Here is an 8759-nt window from a genome sequence, read left to right as displayed (position 1 = left end):
CTATCCTATCCTCTATCCTATCCTATCCTCTATCCTATCCTATCCTCTATCCTATCCAATCCTATGTCCTATACTCTATCGTATCCTATTCTCAATCCTATCCTATCCTCCATCCTATCCTATCCTCTATCCTATCCTATCCTCTATCCTATCCTATCCTCTATCCTATCCAATCCTCTATTCTATGCCCTATCCTATCCTCTATCCTATCCTCTATACTATCCTCTATCCTATCCTATCCTCAATCCTATCCTATCCTCTATCCTATCCTATCCTCTATCCTATCCTATCCTCTATCCTATCCTATCCTCTATCCTATCCTATCCTCTATCCTATCCTATCCTCTATCCTACCCTATCCTCTATCCTATCCTATCCTCTATCCTATCCTATCCTCTACCCTATCCTATCCTCTATCCTATCCTATCCTCTATCCTATCCTATCCTCTATCCTATCCTATCCTCTATCCTATCCTATCCTCTATCCTATCCTATCCTCTATCCTATCCAATCCTATGTCCTATACTCTATCGTATCCTATTCTCAATCCTATCCTATCCTCCATCCTATCCTATCCTCTATCCTATCCTATCCTCTACCCTATCCTATCCTCTATCCTATCCTATCCTCAATCCTATCCTATCCTCTATCCTATCCTCTCCTCTATCCTATACTATCCTCTATCCTATCCTATCCTCTATCCTATCCTATCCTCTATCCTATCCTATCCTCTATCCTATCCTATCCTCTATCCTACCCTATCCTCTATCCTATCCTATCCTCTATCGTCTCCTATCCTCTATCCTATCCTATCCTCTATCCTATCCTATCCTCTATCCTATCCAATCCTCTATTCTATGCCCTATCCTATCCTCTATCCTATCCTCTATACTATCCTCTATCCTATCCTATCCTCAATCCTATCCTATCCTCTATCCTATCCTATCCTCTATCCTATACTATCCTCTATCCTATCCTATCCTCTATCCTATCCTATCCTCTATCCTATCCTATCCTCTATCCTATCCTATCCTCTATCCTACCCTATCCTCTATCCTATCCTATCCTCTATCCTATCCTATCCTCTACCCTATCCTATCCTCTATCCTATCCTATCCTCTATCCTATCCTATCCTCTATCCTATCCTATCCTCTATCCTATCCTATCCTCTATCCTATCCTATCCTCTATCCTATCCTATCCTCTATCCTATCCTATCCTCTATCCTATCCAATCCCATGTCCTATACTCTATCGTATCCTATTCTCAATCCTATCCTATCCTCCATCCTATCCTATCCTCTATCCTATCCTATCCTCTACCCTATCCTATCCTCTATCCTATCCTATCCTCTATCCTATCCTATCCTCTATCCTATCCTATCCTCTATCCTATTCAATACTCTATCCTATCCTATCCGCTATCCTATCCTCTATTCGATCCTCTCCACTATAATATCGTATCCTCTATCCTATCCTATCCTCAAACCTATTCTATCCTCTATCGTATCCTATCCTCTATCCTATCCTATCCTCTACCCTATCCTATCCTCTATCCTATCCTATCCTCTATCCTATCCTATCCTCTATCCTATCCTATCCTCTATCCTATTCAATACTCTATCCTATCCTATCCGCTATCCTATCCTCTATTCGATCCTCTCCACTATAATATCGTATCCTCTATCCTATCCTATCCTCAAACCTATTCTATCCTCTATCGTATCCTATCCTCTATCCTATCCAAACCCGTATGCTATCCAATCCCCTATCCTATCCTCTATCCTATCCTATTCTTTATCCTATGCTCTATCCTATCCAATACCCTATCGTTTCCTCTATCCTATAATATCCTCTATAATATCGTAACCTCTATCCTATCCTATACTCTATCCTATCCTATCCTATCCTCTATCCTATAATATCCTCTATCCTATCCACTATTGTATCCTATCCTCTATCCTATCCAATCCTATATCCTATCCTCTATCCAATCCAATCCTCTATCCTATCCTATCCTATCCTATCCTCTATCCTATCCTATCCTCTATCCTATCCTCTATCCTATCCACTATCGTATCCTATCCTCTATCCTATCCAATCCTATATCCTATCCTCTATCCAATCCAATCCAATCCTCTATCCTATCCTATCCTCTATCATATCGTATCCTCTATCCTACCCTATCCTCTATCCTATTCTATGTTCTATCCGATCCTATCCCAGTATCTATCTTATCCTATCCTCTATCCTATGCTATCCTATCCTATCCTCTATCCTATCCTATCCTCTATCCTATCCTATCCTCTATCCTATCCTATCCTCTATCCTATCCTATCCTCTATCCTATCCTATCCTATCCTCTATCCTATCCTATCCTCTATCCTATCCTATCCTCTATCCTATCCTATCCTCTATCCTATCCTATCCTCTATCCTATCCTATCCTCTATCCTATCCTATCCTCTATCCTATCCTATCCTCTATCCTATCCTATCCTTCATCCTATCCAATCCTATATCCTATTCTATCCGCTATCCGATCCTATCCTCTATCCTATCCTATCATCTATCCTATCCAATCCTCTATCCTATCCCCTATCCTATCCTCTATCCTATCCTCTATCCTATCCTCTATCCTATCCTATCCTCAATCCTATCCTATCCTCTATCCTATCCTATCCTCTATCCTATCCTATCCTCTATCCTATTCTATATTCTATCCGATCCTATCCGATCCTCTACCTTATCCTATCCTCTATCCTATCCTATCCTCATTCCTATCCTATCCTCTATCCTATCCTATCCTCCATCCTATTCTATACTCTACCCTATCCTATCCTATCCTCTATCCTATCGTATCCATTATCCTATCCTATCCTCTATCCTATCCTCTATTCTATCCTCTATCCTGTCCTCTATCCTGTCCTATCCTCTATCCTATCCTATCCTCTATCCTATCCTATTCTCTATCCTATCCTATCATATCCTCTATCCTATCCAATCCCCTATCCTATCCTCTATCCTATCCAATCCTATATCCTATATTATCCACTATCCTATCCTATTCTCTATCCTATCCTATCCTATCCTCTATCCTATCCAGTCCCCTATCCTATTCTCTATCCTATCGTATCAACTATCCTATCCATCCCCTATCCTATCCTCTATCCTATCCTCTATCGTATCCTATCCTCTATCCTATCCTATCCTCTATCCTATCTAATCCTATGTCCTATACTCTATCGTATCCTATTCTATATCCTATCCTATCTTCCATCCTATCCTATCCTCTATCCTATCCTATCCTCAATCCTATCCTATCCGCTATCCTATCCTATCCTCCATCCTATCCTATCCTCTATCCTATCCTATCCTCTATCCTATCCACTATCGTATCCTATCCTCTATCCTATCCAATCCTATATCCTATCCTCTATCCAATCCAATCCTCTATCCTACCCTATCCTCTATCCTATCCTATCCTCTATCCTATCCTATCCTCTATCCTATCCTATCCTCTATCCTATCCTATCCTCTATCCTATCCTATCCTCTATCCTATCCTATGCTCTATCCTATCCTATCCTCTATCCTATCCAATCCTATGTCCTATACTCTATCGTATCCTATTCTCAATCCTATCCTATCCTCCATCCTATCCTATCCTCTATCCTATCCTATCCTCTATCCTATCCTATCCTCCATCCTATCCAATCCTATATCCTATCCTATCCGCTATCCTATCCTATCCTCTATCCTATCCTATCCTCTATCCTATCCTATCCTCTATCCTATCCAATCCTCTATTCTATCCCCTATCCTATCCTCTATCCTATCCTCTATACTATCCTCTATCCTATCCGATCCTATGTCCTATACTCTATCGTATCCTATTCTCAATCCTATCCTATCCTCCATCCTATCCTGTCCTCTATCCTATCCTATCCTCTATCCTATCCTATCCTCTATCCTATCCTATCCTCTATCCTATATTATCCTCTATCCTATTCTATGTTCTAACCGATCCTATCCGAGTATCTATCTTATCCTATCCACTATCGTATCCTATCCTCTATCCTATCCAATCCTATATCCTATCCTCTATCCAATCCAATCCCCTTTCCTATCCTTTCCTCTATCCTATCCAATCCTCAATCCTATCCTATCCTCTATCCTATCCTATCCTCTATCCTATCCTATCCTCTATCCTATCCTATCCTCTATCCTATTCTATACTCTACCATATCCTATCCGCTATCCTATCCTATCCTCTATATTATCCTATCCTCTATCCTATCCTATCCTCTATCCTATCCTATCCTCTATCCTATCCTATCCTCTATCCTATCCTATCCTCTATCCTATCCTATCCTCTATCCTATCCTATCCTATCCTCTATCCTATCGTATCCTCTATCCTATCCTATCCTCTATCCTATCGTATCCTCTATCCTATCATATCCTCTATCCTATCCTATCCTCTATCCTATCCTATCCTCCATCCTACCCTATCATCTATCCTATCCTATCCTCGATCCTATCCTCTATCCCATCCTCTATCCTATCCTATCCCCTATCCTATCCACTATCGTATCCTATCCTCTATCCTATCCAATCCTATATCCTATCCTCTATCCAATCCAATCCTCTATCCTATCCTATCCTATCCTCTATCCTATCATATCCTCTATCCTATCCTATCCTCTATCCTATCCTATCCTCTATCCTATCCACTATCGTATCCTATCCTCTATCCTATCCAATCCTATATCCTATCCTCTATGAAATCCAATCCTCGATCCTATCCTATCATCTATCCTATCCTATCCTATCCTCTATCCTATCCTATCCTCTATCGTCTCCTGTCCTCTATCCTATACTATCCTCTATCATATCCTCTACCGTCACCTATCCTCTATCCTATCCAATCCTCTATCCTATCCTTTCCTCTATCCTATCCAATCCAATATCCTATCCTCTATCTAATCCAATCCTCTATCCTATCCTATCCTCTATCCTATCCTATCCTCTATCCTATCCTATCCTCTATCCTATCCTATCCTCCATCCTATCCGATCCTATATCCTATCCTATCCGCTATCCTATCCTATCCTCTATCCTATCCTATCCTCTATCCTATCCTATCCTCTATCCTATCCAATCCTCTATTCTATCCCCTACCCTATCCTCTATCCTATCCTCTATACTATCCACTATCCTATCCTATCCTCAATCCTACCCTATCCTCTATCCTAACCTATCCTCTATCCTTTCCTATCCTCTATCCTATCCTATCCTCTATCCTATCCTATCCTCTATCCTACTCTATATTCTATCCGATACTATCCTATCCTCATTCCTATCCTATCCTCTATCCTATCCTATCCTCTATCCTATTCTATACTCTACCATATCCTATCCGCTATCCTATCCTATCCTCTATATTATCCTATCCTCTATCCTATCCTATCCTCTATCCTATCCTATCCTCTATCCTATCCTATCCTATCCTCTATCCTATCGTATCCTCTATCCTATCCTATCCTCTATCCTATCCTATCCTCTATCCTATCCTATCCTCCATCCTATCCTATCATCTATCCTATCCTATCCTCGATCCTATCCTCTATCCCATCCTCTATCCTATCCTATCCTCTATCCTATCCACTATCGTATCCTATCCTCTATCCTATTAAATCCTATATCCTATCCTCTATCCAATCCAATCCTCTATCCTATCCTATCCTATCCTCTATCCTATCATATCCTCTATCCTATCCTATCCTCTATCCTATCCTATCCTCTATCCTATCCACTATCGTATCCTATCCTCTATCCTATCCAATCCTATATCCTATCCTCTATCCAATCCAATCCTCTATCCTACCCTATCCTCTATCCTATCCTATCCTCTATCCTATCCTATCCTCTATCCTATCCTATCCACTATCCTATCCTATCCTCTATCCTATCCTATCCTCTATCCTATCCTATCCTCTATCCTATCCAATCCTCCATCCTATCCAATCCTATATCCTATCCTATCCGCTATCCGATCCTATCCTCTATCCTATCCTATCCTCTATCCTATCCAATCCTCTATTCTATCCCCTATCCTATCCTCTATCCTACCCTCTATACTATCCTCTATCCTATCCTATCCTCAATCCTATCCTATCCTCTATCCTATCCTATCCTCTATCCTATACTATCCTCTATCCTATCCTATCCTCTATCAAATCCTATCCTCTATCCTATCCTATCCTCTATCTTATCCTATCCTCTATCCTAACCTATCCTCTATCCTATCCAATCCTATGTCCTATACTCTATCGTATCCTATTCTCAATCCTATCCTATCCTCCATCCTATCCTATCCTCTATCCTATCCTATCCTCTATCCTATCCTATCCTCTATCCTATCCTATCCTCTATCCTATCCTATCCTCTATCCTATCCAATCCTCCATCCTATCCAATCCTATATCCTATCCTATCCGCTATCCGATCCTATCCTCTATCCTATCCTATCCTCTATCCTATCCAATCCTCTATTCTATCCCCTATCCTATCCTCTATCCTACCCTCTATACTATCCTCTATCCTATCCTATCCTCAATCCTATCCTATCCTCTATCCTATCCTATCCTCTATCCTATACTATCCTCTATCCTATCCTATCCTCTATCAAATCCTATCCTCTATCCTATCCTATCCTCTATCTTATCCTATCCTCTATCCTAACCTATACTCTATCCTATCCAATCCTATGTCCTATACTCTATCGTATCCTATTCTCAATCCTATCCTATCCTCCATCCTATCCTATCCTCTATCCTATCCTATCCTCTATCCTATCCAATCCTCCATCCTATCCAATCCTATATCCTATCCTATCCGCTATCCGATCCTATCCTCTATCCTATCCTATCCTCTATCCTATCCAATCCCCTATCCTATTCTCTATCCTATCGTATCAACTATCCTATCCATCCCCTATCCTATCCTCTATCCTATCCTCTATTCGATCCTCTCCTCTATAATATCGTATCCTCTATCCTATCCTGTCCTCTGTCCTTAATATCATCCATCCTATCCTATTCTCTATCCTATCCAATCCCCTATCCTATCCGCTATCCTATCCTATCCTCTATCCTATCCTTTCCTCTATCCTATCCAATCCCCTATCCTATCCTCTATCCGATCCTATCCTCTATCCTATCCTATCCTCTATAATATCGTATCCTCTATCCTATCATATCCTATACTCTATCCTATCCAATCCCCTATCCTATCCTCTATCGTCTCCTATCCTCTATCCTATCCTATCCTCTATCCTATGCTATCCTCTATCCTATCCTATCCTCTATCCTATCCTATCCTCTATCCTATCCAATCCTCTATCCTATCCCCTATCCTATCCTCTATCCTATCCTCTATCCTATCCTCTATCCTATCCTATCCTCAATCCTATCCTATCCTCTATCCTATCCTATCCTCTATCCTATCCTATCCTCTATCCTATCCTATCCTCTATCCTATTCTATATTCTATCCGATCCTATCCGATCCTCTATCTTATCCTATCCTCTATCCTATCCTATCCTCATTCCTATCCTATCCTCTATCCTATCCTATCCTCTATCCTATTCTATACTCTACCCTATCCTATCCCCTATCCTATCCTATCTTCTATCCTATCCTATCCTATCTTCTATCCTATCCTATCCTCTATCCTATCGTATCCTCTATCCTATCCTATCCTCTATCCTATCCTCTATTCTATCCTCTATCCTGTTCTCTATCCTGTCCTATCCTCTATCCTATCCTATTCTCTATCCTATCCTATCATATCCTCTATCCTATCCAATCCCCTATCCTATCCTCTATCCTATCCAATCCTATATCCTATCCTATCCGCTATCCTATCCTATCCTCTATCGTATCCTATCCTCTATCCTATCTTATCGTCTATGATCTCCTTTATCCTATATGATCCACTATCCTATCCTATTCTCTATCCTATCCTATCCTATCCTGTATCCTATCCAATCCCCTATCCTATACTCTATCCTATCGTATCAACTATCCTATCCATCCCCTATCCTATCCTCTATCCTATCCTCTATCCTATCCTCTATCCTATCCTATCCTCTATCGTATCCTATCCTCTATCCTATCCAATCCTATATCCTATCCTCTATCTAATCCAATCCTCTATCCTATCCTATCCTCTATCCTATCCTATCCTCTATCCTATCCTAGCCTCTATCCTATCCTATCCTCTATCCTATCCTATCCTCCATCCTATCCAATCCTATATCCTGTCCTATCCGCTATCCTATCCTATTCTCTATCCTATCCTATCCTCTATCCTATCCTATCCTCTATCCTATCCAATCCTCTATTCTATCCCCTATCCTATCCTCTATCCTATTCTCTATACTATCCTCTAACCTATCCTATCCTCAATCCTATCCTATCCTCTATCCTATCCTATCGTCTATGCTATCCTATCCTCTATCCTATCCTATCCTCTATCCTATCCTATCCTCTATCCTATCCTATCCTCTATCCTATCCTATCCTCTATCCTATCCTATCCTCTATCCTATCCTATCCTCTATCCTATCCTATCCTCTATCCTATCCTATCCTCTATCCTATTCTCTATACTATCCTCTAACCTATCCTATCCTCAATCCTATCCTATCCTCTATCCTATCCTATCGTCTATCCTATCCTATCCTCTATCCTATCCTATCC

The sequence above is a fragment of the Halictus rubicundus genome, unplaced genomic scaffold, assembly GCF_050948215.1.
Source record: "Halictus rubicundus isolate RS-2024b unplaced genomic scaffold, iyHalRubi1_principal scaffold0050, whole genome shotgun sequence".
Classification (NCBI taxonomy): domain Eukaryota; kingdom Metazoa; phylum Arthropoda; class Insecta; order Hymenoptera; family Halictidae; genus Halictus; species Halictus rubicundus.
The sequence above is the reverse complement of the archived record's forward strand: the minus strand, read 5'-3'. Positions refer to the sequence as shown.